The sequence below is a fragment of the Bidens hawaiensis genome, unplaced genomic scaffold, assembly GCF_021521415.1.
Source record: "Bidens hawaiensis isolate Kalapana, Puna unplaced genomic scaffold, B.hawaiensis_p1.1 tig00005588_1, whole genome shotgun sequence".
NCBI lineage: Eukaryota > Viridiplantae > Streptophyta > Magnoliopsida > Asterales > Asteraceae > Bidens > Bidens hawaiensis.
This window is the reverse complement of record NW_027491362.1, coordinates 129,477-149,210: the sequence shown is the minus strand read 5'-3', so window position 1 is coordinate 149,210 and position 19,734 is coordinate 129,477. Positions and strand designations below refer to the sequence as shown.

Below are 19,734 nucleotides of genomic sequence, written 5' to 3'. Positions count from 1 at the left end.
GAAAAACTAAACCATATCGTTCAAGAAGATAAACAGATCGCTTGAAGTCTTATGCTCATAACATGGATAAGCAAAGATTCGATATGACCTATAAGTTCATCATCCACGAGCGAAAAAATATCTTTACTTTTATATAAAGAATCGCCGATACGTCCTAAGTTGATGACACAATTTTTCAGAGGCATTGGAACATTATTACACGCGAAGGTTTCTTGGGTGAAATCTTTCCATGCATCTTCAACTTGATTTTTAAATATGTTGCGGGCATACTCCTCTTTGACATCATATTGCTTCACGTAACAATCTACAGTGGATGCAACATTCTTTCTTTCTTTTTCTTCCTGCACTTCTAGTAAAGCCATGAATAGCTAGCTAGCAAGACCGTTTCGGAGACTTGGTAAAAAAATTTGATCAAAAACGGGTAAAATTTGGGTTTTAAGTAAAATATAAATTTGATAGCTTACATATAAAAAAGTAAATAGTAGAGTAGTAATTATGATTTCTTTTATTAAAAATGGCTTGGTACTATTTTTTTATTAAAAAATAGACTTTTTTAAATAAATATTAAATATGTATATATCAAATATAGATTTTTTTACAATTTTTAGGTCTATCTGAGTTATCGGGTCTGAACTGCCAACCACCCGCCCCCTATTAGAGACACCCCTGCTAGTTAGCAATTCAAATGAGCAAGATAGATGTGAGACCACCAAAAAAAATATCTAAAATCTAGCAAGATAGAGATATGGATCCACCACTGTTTCAAACGAGCAAGAAGTCATAATAACCAACCAGTATTTTTGTTGTAAGAAATGGCATTAAACATCAACCAAAAAAAATGTATGGTGCATGCAAATAACGAATCTACCTTTCGGGAGCTAAGATCATCCATAAGTCTGCCAATTACACTTGTAACTTTGATAAGACGAGGATGTGTGAGAACCCATTTAAGCATCTCATCTGTCACCACATCACTCATGCCCACAAAACATGTTGCTATAAGCATGTAACATCCGCTTGTCACTATTGAAACCGACATGTGCTCCTCTATTGTTGGTACATACCCCTCATAAGCCCATTTTGCTTCCATCATAATGCTTCTAACAAATTCTTTCATCTATATTCATCTATTTAGTTAGTCACATACACCAAAAGTTTTTTTTGTTCTAAAATTGTACATGTTATCTGAGTTTATTGTCTATTATAAATTATAACTATTAGAATTCTATTTATCATTATATTGATTTGTTAGTCTTTATTCTCTCTCTACTTTGAATATTAGGATTACTAATATCGATAGTTTATCATTATATCATTATTTGGCTAACATTATCATTATCATTATCATTTTGATTGTAATCTCCTTATATACATTAGAGATTTGTTTCCGATTATTCAATGTACATGAAATATTATTAGCTTTATTGTTTTATTCTTAGTTTCATTTCTTTTTTTTGCTTTATCATAGTCAATTTCATGTAATCTCGCTATATACAGAGATGTTTTTATGTTTTTAGTTATTCAATACACATAAATTATTATTAACTATATCATTTTGTTCTTCATTTCAATTCATTCGGTACGAATTGATAATCCAAAAATGAAAGTTAATGAAACTAACCGATTCTTTGGCGTAGTTAAGACGATATGCGTCTTCACCCATGATATTTTCCATTTCCTTGTAAACATCAAGAAGTCCTTGGTATATCTGTTTCATGTATTCCGGAAGCATATCTATGCATTTTATTGACCACCTGGTAAGTGACTTCCTTGATTAGTTTCATTAGTTAAGCTAAATGTTTTTATGCATCATGTACATATGTGGCGCACATGAATACCTTTGAATAGCTTCAGTAAAGATATTAAGTTCTTCGTAAGTACCATAAACATCATAAGTATCATCAAGAATAGTTGCCATCGAGGTTACTTTTGCTAAGAAAATTCTAGCATGTGAGTATTTTGGCTCAAAGTATAGAGCAAGTGCCCAAAAGTAGCATTCAACTAATCTCTCTCTTGCATAAGGTATATTGTTTGGGACATCAAGATGTTTCCACCATCTACAATAAACTAGCTCACATGGTGATGCATATGTACACGAATGAAAGTAGTATAATTGATAGGATGGGTTACGCGAGTCTACGTTTATACCTGGAAAGTTGGCTAAGCTCCTCCCTATGCAATGATTGAAGCAAGTTGAATGCTAACTTGGCTAGTTCAAGTAAAGACTTGTTATGAAAATCTTGTTGCTCATAGAAAGGAATGTAAAGCACAGCCTCTAGTCTTGGCAACCTTTTTCGTATAGGTTGCTTTAGTGCCTCTTGTATACGAGTAGACAACTTAGAGTTGGTATCAGCAATATCCTTTGCTATATTATTAAAACGGGTTCTTGTAAAGACAAGAGCATCTTCTAATACTGCTTCACCGTGCAGTCCCAAATATGTCGCTTCATATAACTCAATCAAGCCTTGGACGTCATTGGTTAATGATTCTTTAAAACACCCATTTTCGTCTTTGTATTTATTAAAAATGTCTGTTTCAGTTCATATCAAAGATCATGAGCTTCTTTTTTGTTAGGATTAAACGCACACACGAAACTGAACACACACACGAAAGCAGTAAACGAACACGAGGATTTAACGTGGTTCGGTCTAAACTGACCTACGTCCACGGGTGGCAACTAGGTATATCTTTATTGAGTGACAAATATTACAAGTACATAATGTTGTTTATATAGAGACTGAACTAGGGTTAGTAAATTATTATGCAAGAAATCTAAACCGGGCCGGGCTTGGGCCCGACCGCCCACACCCGTCTCCTCTTTTGACTTCATATAATAAACCGGGCCAACAAGGCCTACGAACCCAACAATCTCCCACTCGGAGGCCTTGAGTACTCTCGTCTGCACTCCTGATTGTACTTCTGTAATCTGAACATTAAACTTCTTCTAGTTGCCACCGCCTTCTCATCAATTAACCTGAAGGCCCGTTGAAGCTCCCCGGAGCTCCAACACGTCAGTCATGGCTGAAACTGTCCCTGACCCGTTCTCTGTCCCTACCGGCTCCCACTGTAACGAACTACCGGATCTTGAGATAACCTGAGAACAAACACTCTCCATATTCAGCAAGTAATTCATTGGAGAGACTTTTACAGCTGGAATACTGGTTTTCTTAATCCACTGTCGACCTGGAACTGTAACTGAAACACGACCTGTGCTCCCACTGTCACGATGTCCCCCAACTGATTTAACCTTCCTAGCTCGTTCATCCTGAATCTTCACTTTGGCTCTGGGTTTGTTACTTGCAAAACGAACCTTCTTCTGCCCACGAGATTCTGTGAACCGGATTTTGTCTTTCACCATGCCGACCATATACAACGAACTCATTTTCTTGCCACGAGCAACCACAAGATTCCCTTTGACTACTTTCCATTGCCCATTCCCGAACTTAACATCGTGCCCTTGGTCATCCAACTGCCCAACTGAAATCAAACGTTTCTTCAAACTTGGAATAACCCTCACGTCTTTCAAAGTCCAAGAAGTACCGGCTGAAGTTATCAAATCAACGTCTCCCATACCCGTAACCTCTAAAATATCATCATTCGCTAGTCGAACCTTTCCAAAATCCCCAAATTTAATATTCTTCATCGTTTCACTACAGTGAGTGGCATGAAACGATGCACCAGAATCCATCACCCAAGCATCAACGCTACTCTCAACACTACAAACCAAAGCCTCATCACTACTGACCCCGTCATCTGTGTCGTCTTCTGTAACGTTCACCTCTTTCTTACCATTCGGACACTGATTCCTGAAGTGTCCTTTCTCTTTACAACCCCAACATTCAATATCCTTACGAGTCTTAGACTGACTCCTCTTCCTGCTCCCACTGCCTCGCTATTTTCCCCTACCTCTACCTTCTGTGACTAGCATATTGCCTGATGATTCACCTGAACTTCTGCGTCTTGAATCTTCTCCCAGAATCAGATCTCGAATCCCATCGAAAGTAATATTTGTAGACGAACTACAAACTGCAGTCACTGTTTGCGACCAACTGTCGGGCAAAGAGGATAATAACAAGAGACCCTGAACTTCATCATCAAACTTAATGTCAACTGACACTAAGCGAGACAAGATCAAATTAAGATTATTGATATGAGTTGTAACTGACCCACCCTCTTTCATTCTTGTTGTCACTAGCTCTCGGATAAGATAGACTTTATTCGCTGCCGAAGGCTTCTCATACATGTTGGATAGTGCGTCCATCATACCACGGGCTGTGGTTTCTTTCATGACGTTAAACGCCACATCTTCCGACAACGACAATGTAATACAATCCCTAGCTTTCTTGTCTAACTTCTTCCAATCTGCTTCTAACAACTTTTCTGGTTTTTCATCCTCAAACACTACATCCAAGTCTTTCTGACAAAGTAGTGCCTCAATCTGCATCTTCCACCAACCGAACTTCTGTCCGTCAAACTTCTGTATCGAAACTTTTCCGTCTTCTGCCATGACAATGACTAAAACGAAAAACTGGATAAAACAGAGACAAACACAGCAATCGCACGGGCCTGAACTTAACAACTGTTACTGAACTCTGTTAAATAATCAACCTATTTTAAACGCAGCGGAAATACGAACTATAAATCAGAAACTGAAACGATAAAACCTGACAAACGCGGTTGGCACTGGTTCTCCGTTTCTTTAACGCTTCTTCTGACTTAAAACTGTTCTTCAATGAAAATAGGAATCGATTCAACTGTTCTTAGCTCGTACTTTGCTAAACCGAAACTAAATAACTCATGCACCTAATCCAAAAAAAAATTGCCCAAGGATTATGCACCACAAAATAGGCTACTGCCTTCTTCAGCCAATAAAAAAGGTCAAGCCCCTTTCTTTGTCTTCTTCCTCAAAACTAACCGAACCAAAAGGAATAAACAAATCCTTTTCTTTCTTTACTTTTTGAATGATGCACAAATTCAATATTATTTAATTGATGGTCACAGCATGCAAACTGACGATGTAGCTAAATTGATTTTTAAATCACAAGTCTTCAACCGTCTCCTGCTAAAACGCACCTGCGATTTAGCCTCTTGATCTGGTTCTTTGATTCTTATCTCAAATCCTAACTACTGATAACGTGCTTGACTGAACCCTCGTCGTTATCGTCGAGCTGGGTTAGCGACGAAACAACAACGCGGTAAACCCTAACGACGATCGGAAACCGTAGCGACGGCGGAACCCTAGCGCAGTAGGGTGGCGGCGGCGGAAGGTTTGGGGGCGACTCTGCTGGTTCCCGTGTTCTTCGTGTGATCCCAACCTAAGCTCTAGATACCACTTGTTAGGATTAAACGCACACACGAAACTGAACACACACACGAAAGCAGTAAACGAACACGAGGATTTAACGTGGTTCGGTCTAAACTGACCTACGTCCACGGGTGGCAACTAGGTATATCTTTATTGAGTGACAAATATTACAAGTACATAATGTTGTTTATATAGAGACTGAACTAGGGTTAGTAAATTATTATGCAAGAAATCTAAACCGGGCCGGGCTTGGGCCCGACCGCCCACACCCGTCTCCTCTTTTGACTTCATATAATAAACCGGGCCAACAAGGCCTACGAACCCAACAATCTCCCTGTAACACCCCGTAACCGCAGCGGAAACGTACACGGGATGCAACAGACACATCTGATATCAACAGCATTGCTTATAAAGGAAATACCACTACATTAATTTATAACATATTACATTGTTGCGAGTTTCGTTACTGTCTAGGTGTTACACACATATTTTACCGATAAGACATTAATAAATTCATTACAAAACATAGAGCAGCGAGCTTCCAACAGGTAGCACAGATAGTTAAGCACACTTTAATCAATCCAACTTGGGCATACCTAGAAAACATGTAAAGAAGACGGGTCAACTACGAATAGTTGGTGAGTTTCACTAATTTAAATAAACACTGACAAATCATTTTAATAACCATTTATTAGCAATATAATCATGCTGGGAACTATGTTACCCCAGAACATTTCCATTAACTTTCTGGGAACTATGTTACCCCAGAACAATAATAACCCCTGGGAACTATGTTACCCCAGAACAATAAATACCCCTGGGAACTATGTTACCCCAGAACAATAATAACCCCTGGGAACTATGTTACCCCAGATCAATAATAACCCCTGGGAACTATGTTACCCCAGAACAATAATAACCCCTGGGAACTATGTTACCCCAGATCAATAATAACCCCTGGGAACTATGTTACCCCAGAACAATAATAACCCCTGGGAACTATGTTACCCCAGATCAATAATACATGATAAACATTTTATATATTCTGTGCATCAGTCCATATATATATAAATGTACAAGTATTTCCATACGATCGGTATGTACTTAAATACTTTAAATAAGACATGTTTTCCGCCCCGGGAAAATATAATTAAAACAATTCATTAAAAGGGGCTCGTGAAAACTCACCTTTCTGTGAGTCGGTGAGTAATATAAGGAACAGCTACGTGCCTGGATCTGTAATATAATATCTAGTCGTTACTATATAATTCCCATAACTTAAATACGTATCAATCGGTACATCTGGGAACATTGTTAACCCAGTACTGTACTCGATTCGGGGACTATGTTAACCCCGTGACACTTCTAAGGACTAAGATTGTGACATTGCTTAGAGTTTGACAGTCAATTTAGTTAAGGTGATGAAATTATAGCTCGGTTTGACACCCCGTTTGGCCGTGGGGCCCGTTCCCGATATTTCGGTGCCGGAAACGGTAAAATCGGGTAAAATTACCCAAATCATCCGAATTATTTTCGGATGATTTATTTTTACTTAATTTACTTAGATTTATGAAATAGTCCATTTTTAGAGTTTTCATGTACCAGTCAGCTCGCTTATGCGAACTTTGCCGGTTTACACGTTTTAAGCTTTAAAAACTTGTTTTTATGTTCTTTTTAGCACAAATAATTACCCGATTAGTCTCGGGTCTTGAAATTTTGCACAAAACTTAATTTGACAGTAAGGAATTTTGTAAAAATTTTCCAGATTTATTTTCTTATATTTACATTTATTTATCTATTTTTAAATCTTATTAAAATACTAAATATATCAAAAATACCAAAACACTTTAGAAAATTCCCAAATTTTTCTGGGATGATCTTTATCATCCTCATAACTTTTTGGAATTTTCCCAGATTTATTTTCCTATATTTACATTTATTTATCTATTTTTAAATCTTATTAAAATACTAAATATATCAAAAATACCAAAACACTTTAGAAAATTCCCAAATTTTTCTGGGATGATCTTTATCATCCTCATAACTTTCTGGAATTTTCCCAGATTTTTTTTCCTATATTTACATTTATTTAACTATTTTTAAATCTTATTAAAATACTAAATATATCAAAAATACCAAAACACTTTAGAAAATTCCCAAATTTTTCTGGGATGATCTCTATCATCCTCATAACTTTCTGGAATTTTTCCAGAATTTAAAACTTATTTTTCAAGCCATTTTCACCCAAAAACGAGCTAGAAAGCCCTAGAACTCGTTTCACCGAAAAGCCTACTTAGACTTTTCCAACTGAGCTCAAATTTTGTGGGTGCCTTTTATATGTTATAAAAAGTTTATCTTAAATTTTCCGGAATTTTTCATCATGTTTTGCTATTTTTCACTATTTTTGGCCAAAACCGAGCATTAAATTCACCAAATATTCATCTTTTATCCAAAAATTACCAAAAATTCACAGATCTCATATTTTCATGTGTAGATCATCTCTGTGAAATTTCGTGACCCGACTCTAAGCACACGTAAATCTGTCCATTTTTCATAAACACACGAAAACCGAACTATTTTGTGTTTTCTAGCTTTAGATCGCAAGGATCTCGGTTTCTAGCCTTTGCTAGCCGCTAGATACAACACTTACAAGCACATCAACACCACACCAAGCAAGTTATACCCACAATCAAGCCATTTCTTTCCTAGTGTCGGTTAAAACTTCAAAACAACTATTTTGACCGTAAAAATCCGTTCTCGACTCTTTTTACTCATTTCTTGGACCAAGATCCTTTGTATAACATGTATACATCTCTTGATCATGCAAGAGTCGGTTTCATCTCGGGTTTTCACCCGTCTTTCACATGGAAAACTCATTTGACAAGATTTCAACCGTAAAAATTCATTCTAAACACTTTTAACTACTTACTTGGATCAAGATCCTTTGTATAACTTGTATACATCCCTTGATCACACGAGAATCGGTTTCATCTCGGGTTTTCACCCATTTTTCACATGAAAACCTCCTTTTCTCAAGAATTATGAAATTAGAAACAAGAATCAAGCTTCAAAACATAAGTTATACCTTGTGTTCTTGGTTAAAACTCAAGACTTTGGTTGAACACTTGAAGATTTGAGAGTGTTTGGAGAGTTTTTGATGAAAGAAAAAGAAAAAATGGATTGTGTAAAGGAGGTGGGAGGGTGGCCGGTTCTATTGAGGTGTGTGGGGGGCCCCACATCTCAAATATTGTCCACACATTTGGATTGTGTAATCCGGATAATGTTGTGGATAATCTGGTTCAGTTCGTTTCTCGTTTAAACTCGTAATTCGGCTTAAAACGAGCCTAAAATGGTTGTTTTTCGGGTTAACATAAAATTTATATAAAACTGATTTAAAAACTTTAAAAACTTAACCCATGACATTAAAACATCATATTATTAATAATTACGCATCTTTTTCGGCTTGATTGATCGTCTCTTGCTTGGTTTGGTGTTAAAGGTTTCGTTTAGCGTACCGACGTACCATTAAATCGAAATCCTTTTTCTGTGCTATAATTCACCTATCCCGAAGCATTAATACTTCGTAAATATCACTAAACATTATATACATCGTCTATAATGTAATTCCCGATTCGTTCGGGTTTCAATAATCGTTCATTGGTTAATTGTAATTCCAATACGATTCACTATATAATTGAGTATGATTCATACTGTGAACCATATATATTCGTATCAATGTGCTATAACTCATATAATCAATATTAAATAACACGTAAATAGTATATTCCGGCTAGGGTATACCTGGAGTTGCCGGAATCGTTACACTCCCACTCGGAGGCCTTGAGTACTCTCGTCTGCACTCCTGATTGTACTTCTGTAATCTGAACATTAAACTTCTTCTAGTTGCCACCGCCTTCTCATCAATTAACATGAAGGCCCGTTGAAGCTCCCCGGAGCTCCAACACGTCAGTCATGGCTGAAACTGTCCCTGACCCGTTCTCTGTCCCTACCGGCTCCCACTGTAACGAACTACCGGATCTTGAGATAACCTGAGAACAAACACTCTCCATATTCAGCAAGTAATTCATTGGAGAGACTTTTACAGCTGGAATACTGGTTTTCTTAATCCACTGTCGACCTGGAACTGTAACTGAAACACGACCTGTGCTCCCACTGTCACGATGTCCCCCAACTGATTTAACCTTCCTAGCTCGTTCATCCTGAATCTTCACTTTGGCTCTGGGTTTGTTACTTGCAAAACGAACCTTCTTCTGCCCACGAGATTCTGTGAACCGGATTTTGTCTTTCACCATGCCGACCATATACAACGAACTCATTTTCTTGCCACGAGCAACCACAAGATTCCCTTTGACTACTTTCCATTGCCCATTCCCGAACTTAACATCGTGCCCTTGGTCATCCAACTGCCCAACTGAAATCAAACGTTTCTTCAAACTTGGAATAACCCTCACGTCTTTCAAAGTCCAAGAAGTACCGGCTGAAGTTATCAAATCAACGTCTCCCATACCCGTAACCTCTAAAATATCATCATTCGCTAGTCGAACCTTTCCAAAATCCCCAAATTTAATATTCTTCATCGTTTCACTACAGTGAGTGGCATGAAACGATGCACCAGAATCCATCACCCAAGCATCAACGCTACTCTCAACACTACAAACCAAAGCCTCATCACTACTGACCCCGTCATCTGTGTCGTCTTCTGTAACGTTCACCTCTTTCTTACCATTCGGACACTGATTCCTGAAGTGTCCTTTCTCTTTACAACCCCAACATTCAATATCCTTACGAGTCTTAGACTGACTCCTCTTCCTGCTCCCACTGCCTCGCTATTTTCCCCTACCTCTACCTTCTGTGACTAGCATATTGCCTGATGATTCACCTGAACTTCTGCGTCTTGAATCTTCTCCCAGAATCAGATCTCGAATCCCATCGAAAGTAATATTTGTAGACGAACTACAAACTGCAGTCACTGTTTGCGACCAACTGTCGGGCAAAGAGGATAATAACAAGAGACCCTGAACTTCATCATCAAACTTAATGTCAACTGACACTAAGCGAGACAAGATCGAATTAAGATTATTGATATGAGTTGTAACTGACCCACCCTCTTTCATTCTTGTTGTCACTAGCTCTCGGATAAGATAGACTTTATTCGCTGCCGAAGGCTTCTCATACATGTTGGATAGTGCGTCCATCATACCACGGGCTGTGGTTTCTTTCATGACGTTAAACGCCACATCTTCCGACAACGACAATGTAATACAATCCCTAGCTTTCTTGTCTAACTTCTTCCAATCTGCTTCTAACAACTTTTCTGGTTTTTCATCCTCAAACACTACATCCAAGTCTTTCTGACAAAGTAGTGCCTCAATCTGCATCTTCCACCAACCGAACTTCTGTCCGTCAAACTTCTGTATCGAAACTTTTCCGTCTTCTGCCATGACAATGACTAAAACGAAAAACTGGATAAAACAGAGACAAACACAGCAATCGCACGGGCCTGAACTTAACAACTGTTACTGAACTCTGTTAAATAATCAACCTATTTTAAACGCAGCGGAAATACGAACTATAAATCAGAAACTGAAACGATAAAACCTGACAAACGCGGTTGGCACTGGTTCTCCGTTTCTTTAACGCTTCTTCTGACTTAAAACTGTTCTTCAATGAAAATAGGAATCGATTCAACTGTTCTTAGCTCGTACTTTGCTAAACCGAAACTAAATAACTCATGCACCTAATCCAAAAAAAAATTGCCCAAGGATTATGCACCACAAAATAGGCTACTGCCTTCTTCAGCCAATAAAAAAGGTCAAGCCCCTTTCTTTGTCTTCTTCCTCAAAACTAACCGAACCAAAAGGAATAAACAAATCCTTTTCTTTCTTTACTTTTTGAATGATGCACAAATTCAATATTATTTAATTGATGGTCACAGCATGCAAACTGACGATGTAGCTAAATTGATTTTTAAATCACAAGTCTTCAACCGTCTCCTGCTAAAACGCACCTGCGATTTAGCCTCTTGATCTGGTTCTTTGATTCTTATCTCAAATCCTAACTACTGATAACGTGCTTGACTGAACCCTCGTCGTTATCGTCGAGCTGGGTTAGCGACGAAACAACAACGCGGTAAACCCTAACGACGATCGGAAACCGTAGCGACGGCGGAACCCTAGCGCAGTAGGGTGGCGGCGGCGGAAGGTTTGGGGGCGACTCTGCTGGTTCCCGTGTTCTTCGTGTGATCCCAACCTAAGCTCTAGATACCACTTGTTAGGATTAAACGCACACACGAAACTGAACACACACACGAAAGCAGTAAACGAACACGAGGATTTAACGTGGTTCGGTCTAAACTGACCTACGTTCACGGGTGGCAACTAGGTATATCTTTATTGAGTGACAAATATTACAAGTACATAATGTTGTTTATATAGAGACTGAACTAGGGTTAGTAAATTATTATGCAAGAAATCTAAACCGGGCCGGGCTTGGGCCCGACCGCCCACACCCGTCTCCTCTTTTGACTTCATATAATAAACCGGGCCAACAAGGCCTACGAACCCAACATTTTTTTTTCAAGATTATCATTATCTAACCAATGTTTAATTACTAACCACACGATACATAGAAGCCTTGTTGTCGTAGTATCCGAAACCAAAGAGAAGGGCTTTCGCCGTTCCAGTTATCACCATATTCGTCATAAATATGTTGCAAGGCTTGATGAATCTCTTCTTAAAAAATATAGGCTATACCAAGCCGTTGGATCACATCAATGAGTTTTAACAAATTTGTGTGTTCCGTTTGAATATCCAAAAATGGCATGATATCTTTTCTCACATCTTCCGTCAAGTCTTTCACTCTTTGTTCCACTTCGACTTGCTCTGCAAGTTGCTACATCCGAACGTTGTTTACAATTTTAGATTTATATTAAATAAACATAAACAGTGTTTTTATTAAGTTCTAGTAATATTTTGTACCTTGTCATAGATGAGAAACTGATCCCCCCAAACATTAGGAGGATAATTAGCGTTGGGTCGAATTATTTCTTCTTGTTCGATTGAGTACATGATGAAATTGAAATGTTTTCACTTAGCATAGAGGAGAGGTAAACACCATTTATAGAGTTGATTGTCAATGTCATCCATTTATCACACCTCTTCATAAATTTCTGAAAATTTTAAATTATTTCACAAAGATTCAATCGCACGAGAATATATAGGACACAGAAATTTTTATACTTTCTTGTGCTTGTAAATAATTTAAGCTTATTGGATTTTAATAATCATAACAAAAGGCTATTAAGCCAATAATAATTCAAAATGAGTTTATCCACTAAAGGTCTCAAATTTTAAAAAATCTACTCTCAATGGTCCTACGTTAAAAAGAAGGACGTTAAGTTTTTTCCGAATTTCAAACTGGTTTTTTTAGGGTTTTGATAATTTGATCGGAAGGAGGATACATGTAGGTTGATACAAAACTTAGGTCGAAACGGTGCTAGAAGCTTGAGAGTATACCATGACATGGACATTTCACCGCACGCCTTTAACGACCACTCCGGCCCCGGATTTAATGTTCCTTATCTCCCTTCTCCCCTGCATCTATTCTCTCTCTCTCTCTTTCTAATTGTATCCAACTTAAAAAGATTTAAAAGAATCTGGAGATTGATTTCAGATTGTTGTTGATTATTGAATAACAATTGTTGTAGGGTTCTTCTTTGGGCGAAATCGGTTTCTCGGTCAAAAGTGGCAGGTACCATTAATCGGCGATGTGTGGTCTCTTAGTTTTTTTTTTCTTATTTATGTTTTTCTAATTTATTAATATTTATTTAATTTTTTATTTTATTATGCTTTTGAACTATCTTTTAGGTTGATTATCAATGTTTATTTTATTTGTTTTAAGAAATTAATGATATATTTATTCTTGAATTTAAATTAAACGTTTAATATTATAATAAGAAAAAGTTGAATGAGGTGAGGCTAGGATAGTTAAACCATTTCCTGGATGATGTGGAGTGGAAGTGAATGATATCGTGGGTCTGTTTGGTATGAGGTAGTGAAATGGATGGCAGAATGGAATGAACGTGGTAATGAAATGGACAAAGGAATGGAATGAGTAATTACCATTTCAATGAAATGTTTGGTTACCACATGGGAATAAAATGAATAATTACTTTACATTGTTTGGTAGGTAGGACAAAAAGAAAAAATAAAATTAAAATGGTAATGAGTGGTGGTGGTGGGAGGTAGGTGGTGGTCGTGCATTGGTGGCGGTGATGGTGGTTGGCGGTGGCGAGTGGTGGTGGGCAACGAGATAATGGTGGTTGGAGGTGGGTGGTGATAGTGGGGTGGGGGTGGGAGGTGGCGGTCACAGTGGAGGTGGTGGTGGGCGGCGGGTGTGATGGTGGGGCGATGGTTGATGGATGCGGCGCGTGGTTGGCACTGATGGCGATGGTGGTGGTTGGTGGCGGTGGTGGACAACGGTGACGGTGGGCGGATGGCGGTGTTGGCTGGCACTGACGGCGATGGTTGGTGGAGGTGGGTGGTGACGGAGGTGGACAGCGATGGTGGTGGTTGGTGGCAGTGGCGGCGATAGTAGGTGGTGGTGGTGGTGGTAGGTGTTGATGGTGGGTGGTGGTGGGAGGGTGGTAGAGGTGATGTAGGGTGAAGGAGGGAAGAGAATGAAAAAAAACATGGGGGTATGGAGGGAATGAAATTGGGATATTTTAGAGAGAATTGAATGGACTAGATAATGGGTCATTCCATTCCTTTAATCGACCAAACACACTTTTCTCCCTTCCCTCACAATGGGTCATTCCATTCCACCATCCATTTCTGCATACCAAACACTACCTGTGTCTAGTAGAGTTAAGAGATATTAAAGTATACCTCATAGCTTAGACTATCAGGTATGGACACCATAATGCCGCCCAAAGGCTGACCTGGCCAGCGCCGCCGGCGGTAAACACCGCCCCAGGCGTGTTGGTGCCGCCTAGCGGTAAAGTTTTCGTGAAGGATTCACCGAAATTTTCACCGCTCAACAACCCCTCCCCTATTTAATTTCATACCCATTTCACACCTAAATTCTTCTTGCATAATAACATTTTTATATTTTAAAAGAAAAAAAAAGATAGAGAAGAAGACAGAGACGACGAGCAGTGGTTGCAGAGCTTTTGAATATTAGGGTTTTTTGGTTTGTGAATATTGAACAAAATATATTTACTTAAAATGGGCTGAGTGATGGCCAATTTATATTTGGACCCAAACAGAATAAAAATCAATAATAATACTTTTGGTTTGTATTTATTATTCAATAATCTTTTATGTTAAATTAGTTTAGCATAAATAATTTAAAACTAAACTAATCTATGTAAATATTATTATTTTATTGAAAGAAAAAGAAGTGGTGAATTGGTAAATTGGGTCTATTTCCATGATATTGTTGGTAAGAGTATAGTGGAGTGGTGTATGATATGGCGTTGATATGACATTATAAAATGCGAAGCAAAATGGCATCCACACCTTTTAACCTTAACCATTTTTATTTTTTTAGATAGAGAGAGAGGCAACAAATTAATGTTCCTTTTCTTTTATTTTATTGATCACAATGAATGTGTTACAACCAAAGACTGTCAGATTAGGGCATGCCCGATTCAAGAGTTGATAACCAGAAACACGAAGTTATTTAAGCCATATTTAGGGTGTATTTTCCGGCACGACTTGAAAACACAACGGACTAACATGAAAATCGTGGATCAGGTTTTGGAATTAACTGATTTGATTTGTAAATATGAACTCGTTTAGCTAGACCATGTTTTGGTCCGGTTTGGGTTCACAGGTTGACCCACTTAAGCAATTTATCATTTATTATTATTATTATTAATATTATTTTCTGTAAATGTGTTATTTGAAATAAGTTACAGTTTTTTTATTGTAACATTTAAACAAAAATGAAAATTGCCATAAATTTTATAATTAGAACGTAATCTGATATGTGAAAACAATAAAAAAAAATAGTATTTTCTGATTAATAATTCTTGACAGCATATTGACTATTTAAAATAAAAAATAGTGAAGGCACTCACTTACTTCATCTTGTTCAAGTGTTTGCTAGAGATGCAAGGAGTTTGCCGGAAAAACGGTGATAGTAGGCAACCGAAAGATAAATGTTGTTAGAAAATGAGACGGTGACAAAAACAGACGTCTAAATAGACGGCATTTCGTTTGTTGTTTTTCACACTTGTCGCAGGAAATTGGCGAGTGATGGAAAGCGTGTCAACAAGACAACAACGTGGTGATCGACCACGTAACATATAGTAACGAGATCCAGCAGATTAATAGACACGTGTGGTTGGCCGAAGACATGGCTCGCTGGTGCAGGATCTCCAAATTTCATATAACAAGCAGGTATCAAAACCCGTAGCATTACTTATTCGGTCGGTATAAATTAGGCTTAAACGGTATGAAGATAAAAACCCAAAACAATAAACGTGCAAAATAGTATTGGTACTTGTATACTTACAATAAAACAATATATTTAATATGAAGTGTAATCGGTTAATAAAGCCCGCATGTTACGAATGCAAGTCGACGCGAATTCGATGGATATTGGGTTATGACACCGGAACTAAACCAAAAAACAAATTCGCCAATGCCCAAATACAACAAATTAACATTGTAAAGAAAACCAATACTGACATATTTATAAAAAAAAAACTTGGTGAACGGAAAAATAAAAAAAAATCATACTCATTGCGGGACAAAACATACGCAAAAATTAAAATAATAAAAATTTTTAAACAAACCGATGGTATGTACACTAAAGTTAAAAATTTAACACCCGCGTTGCGACGATACAATTCCGCAAATTCTGTCGGGTTTAGTTAAGTTCGTAAAGGCAACAACACTAATTCCAAAAAATAAATCTTTGAGCGCCCAAAACAATAACGACACACATGCAAGTTATTATCAAAACGGCACGAGGTCAGTTGCTATCGATTACTTGGTTACTTCATTATGACTCATGCATGTTGAAATTTTGGCAAATACACAATATTATTAACTAACTTAATTGACAAATTATTTGTAGTGAACTAGAAGTTTCACAATAATAGAAAAGTAAGCAACGTGAGATGACGTTACTCATTATTGAGATTGCCAAACCTAAACCATTATCGATCAAGAAGACAAAGAGACCGATTAAAGTCCATGAATAAGCAAAGATTTGATGTGGCATATTATTTCTTCTCCCGGGAGCGAAAAAGTATCTTTACTTTTATATAAAGCATCGGCAATCCGTCCCAAGTTGATGACACAAATTTTTAGAGGCATTGGAACATTTTTACCCACAAAGGTTTCTTGAGTGAAATCTTTCCATGCATCTTCAATTTGATTTTTAAATACGTTGCAAGTATACTCCTCTGTGACATTATATTGCTTCATGTAACAATCAACAGTAGATGCGACATTCTTTCTTTCTTTCTCTTCCTGCACTTTTAGTAAAGTAATAAATAGCTAGCATCTCATACGAACATGACAGATTTATGAACACCAAACGAATATCCATAATCGATCAAGAAAGATATTTGGATCCACCACTATTCCAAATGCGCTAGATTTCATAAAAACCGACTGGTATTTATTATTGGAATATAGTATTGAAGGTTTTAGTATCGAGCTCACAGGCATGGTTTACTATATTCCAATATTTTTGTTTGTAAAAGAGACATTAACCAGCAACAAACAAATTGTTTAGTACGTATAGTGAATAAAGAAGTTCGATGAATTAACCTTTCGGGAGCAAAGTTCATCCATAAGTCTACCAATTACACCTGAAACTTTGACAAGAGGAGGATGTGTGAGAACCCATTTGAGAGTCTCGTCCGTCACCATATCACCCATGCCAACAAAACATGTTGCTATAAGCATGTAACATCCGCTTGTCACTATTTTAAGTGACATGTGCTCCTCTACTGTTGGTGCATACCCCTCATAAGCCCATTTTGCTTCCATCATAAAGCTTCTAATAAACTTTTTCATCTGTATAATAGTCACTCACATGTACCAAAAGTTTTTTAGTTTTTAGCATAGTAATTATTACTATCTTTATTTATGTTTGTTAGTCATTATTCTACTTTTTGTTTAAGAATACAATGGTTACTAATTTTTATAACAGTATCATTAGTTGGTTAGTTTTATCATTATCATTTTAGTGTAATCTCTATGTATGACGGGATCTGTTTTCAGTTATCCAATACACGGAAAATATCATTCACCAATGTCATTTTGTTCTTAATTTCAGTTCTTTCAGTGTGTAATTATGATCCTCAAATGAAAGACAAAACACTAATGGATTCTTTGGCGTAGTTAAGACGATATGCCTCTCTCCCCATGATTTCTTCCATTTCCTTGTAAACATCAAGAAGTTCTTGGTATATCTGTTTCGTGTATTTCAGAAGCATATCTATGCATGTTATTGACCACCTGGCAAGTGGCTTCCATGATTAGTCTCATTAGTCGAACTTATGTTTTTATACATAATTTAGATATATAGTGCACACGAATACCTTTGAATAGCTTTAGTAAAGATCTCAAGTTCTTCGTAAGTACCATAAACATCATAAGTATCGTCAAGAATCGTTGCCATAGAGGTTACTTTTGCTAAAAAAATTCTAGCATGCGAGTATTTTGGCCCAAAGTACAGAGCAAGTGCCCAAAAGTAGCATTCAACTAATCTATCTCTTGTATAAGGTATATTGTTTGGGACATCTAGACGTTTCCACCATCTACAATAAATTAGCACACTTGATGATGATGCATGAACAAGCATGTATATGTTTTTTTTTTCTTTTTAAATCTTCAATAATAGTTTAAAAGGAAATGGAAGGTGCCTAGAATATATATTCAAGGTAATTTTGATATGTATTCAGTTATTCACGAAAGTAAGTAGAGCGATCAATAAGATGTGTAGGCGATCTACGTGTATACCTGGAAAGTTGGCTCAGCTCCTCCCTATGCAATGATTGAAGCAAGTTGAACGCTAACTTGGCTAGTTCAAGTAAAGACCTGTTATGAAAATCTTGTTGCTCGTAGAAAGGAATGTAACGCACAACCTCTAGTCTTGGCAACCTTTTTCGTATAGGTTGCTTTAATGCCTCTTGTATGTGGGTAGATAATGCAGTGTTGGTCTCATTAAGATCCTTTGCGATTTTGTTAAGATGGGTTGTTGTAAAAACAAGAGCATCTTCTAGTACAACTTCACCATGCACTCTTAAATATGTCGCTTCATACAACTCAAGCAAGTTATGGACGTCATTGGTTAAAGATTCCATAAAAAAACCCGTTTTCGTCTTTGTATTCATTAAAAATGTCTGTTTCAATTCATATAAAAGATCATAAGCTTCTTATTTTATGATTAATATTAACTGAATCCATGCTTAATTATAAATTCACCACATGATACATAGAAGCCTTGTTGTCGTAGGATACGAAACCAAAGAGAAGGGCTTCCACCCATCCAGTTATCACCATATGTGTCGTACATATGTTGCAAGGCTTGATCAATCTCTTCTTCAAAAAGATAGGCTATAACAAGACGTTGGATCTCGTCAATGAGTTTTAACAAATGTGTGTGTTCCGTTGGAAACTCTAAAACTGACACGATATCTTTTCTCACGTCTTCCATCTAGTCTTTCACTCTTTGTTCTACCTCAACTTGCTCTTCAGTTTGCTACATCCAAACGGTATTTACAATTTGGATTATTATTGTTAAATAAACATAACCATTGTATTAATTAAGCTCTGGTATTAATTTTGTACCTTGTCATAGATGAGAAACTGATCCCCCCAAACATTAGGAGGAAAATTAGCATTCCAGCGAATTACTTCATCTTGTTCGATAGAATTAGACATGATGAAATGTTTCCACTTAGGCATTTAACATAGAGGAGAGTTAACACTATTTATAGAATTGGATTGTCTTGCACTTGTCACACCTAAAAGATCAACATGAGATTATGATAAAGAAATTTTAACTTTCTTTGATAAAGATCCACAAGCATAGATTTCATTATTTATTTATTCCCCATTATTTAGAGTAAAATATAATTATTTTTAAACATATAGAAATATAAATATAATAAAAAAAATTGTTTCTTCTTGAATAAAAAAGTGCACTTGCATGCAATTTGCCCATCGATTTATTTGTAACAACTTTACGCAAATCTCACGTCGTCATAGTATGTTTTGTCTATAAAATATAAGTTGTAAAAGTAGCGACTTTTAGACAAATATTATGCAACTTCAGCTTTTAATGAATGTTGCCTCGTTCAAGATGAAGTCGTTTGGAGCGACTGCGACTTTATGCATGGGTTTAGGGTTTTGAACAAGGGAACAATGATTATATATATAAAC

At 37.0% G+C, this 19,734-nt stretch overlaps 2 pseudogenes across 1 annotated transcript; both read right to left on the bottom strand.

The window, feature by feature from the left end:
• Positions 1 to 20: 20 nt before the first annotated feature.
• On the bottom strand, positions 21 to 12,393 carry LOC143630206 (beta-caryophyllene synthase-like; annotated as a pseudogene). The gene is made up of 7 exons (XR_013153128.1): positions 12,304 to 12,393; positions 11,941 to 12,217; positions 2,149 to 2,530; positions 1,839 to 2,057; positions 1,622 to 1,754; positions 869 to 1,117; positions 21 to 341 (listed from the first exon to the last, which is right to left on the bottom strand). The product of XR_013153128.1 is annotated as a beta-caryophyllene synthase-like (transcript).
• Positions 12,394 to 16,521: 4,128 nt separating this feature from the next.
• Positions 16,522 to 19,233, bottom strand: LOC143630174 (beta-caryophyllene synthase-like; annotated as a pseudogene).
• Between the last annotated feature and the right edge of the window lie 501 nt (positions 19,234 to 19,734).